Below are 852 nucleotides of genomic sequence, written 5' to 3' on the forward strand. Positions count from 1 at the left end.
CAGAAATAATTTTAACTTATCTGTTGAAATGAATAGTATAGGAACTAAAGATGTTCCTGGTGCTTTTAGGAAAAAAGTATATCTATGTTTGTACAATATCCATAATCTATTTCATTCGCTCCTATATATAATACTTTGAATTCTACATTTTTATATAATGTATAGTTTCATTAATAAATGTGTCCTTTCAGATTGCATTCCATATAGAAGAAGTTTAAGATTCCTTTTTTTCCTAGGTCCTTATATTATTTTATTTCTTTGGGATAACATGACAATGTTATCTAATTTCAAGTTTTGTAAAGATTATGCTATGTAAAGGCCTTTCTAAGGTGAAGATTTAATACACTGGTGTCAAACTAACCTTTAATTCTATGAATTGCATGTATTGTTACACTTGTATTTTTGTAATCAACTTTTTAATAACTGTTTTTATATTTCTTGCATCAGAAGAATGAAAAATATGGAATACTTCACAAATTTTCATATCATCCTTGTGCAAGTGCCATGTTAATCTCTGTGGTATTGTAATTTGGGTAGACCTGCTGCTGAAGCATGTAGTACCCTCTAAATTTAAGTACTTAATGATGCAATCTTTATACAGGCATATATCCATGGTTGCCTATTTGTAACAAGGAACCCTTATTGTTCCTTAAAATGCGATTGATCTTGTTTCTCTAAAATTCTGTGTATAGTGGAAAAGCTTATATCATTTGGTCGATTGCTCATATTTACAATTTTTTTGTCAATGACTATTTTGTCGTTTTCATTTTAAATTTGATCATACTTTGAAGCCTTTAAAGCTAAGACCAAAGGTGATGGCTTTTCAAGTACTTATTTATCAACTGAGTTAGC

At 29.1% G+C, this 852-nt stretch overlaps 1 pseudogene; it reads right to left on the reverse strand.

The window, feature by feature from the left end:
- Positions 1-454: 454 nt before the first annotated feature.
- On the reverse strand, positions 455-554 carry LOC138815468 (U6 spliceosomal RNA; annotated as a pseudogene).
- Between the last annotated feature and the right edge of the window lie 298 nt (positions 555-852).

This window comes from Dipodomys merriami, unplaced genomic scaffold, assembly GCF_024711535.1.
Source record: "Dipodomys merriami isolate MVZ:Mamm:240054 unplaced genomic scaffold, mDipMer1.0.p SCAF_641, whole genome shotgun sequence".
Lineage (NCBI taxonomy): Eukaryota > Metazoa > Chordata > Mammalia > Rodentia > Heteromyidae > Dipodomys > Dipodomys merriami.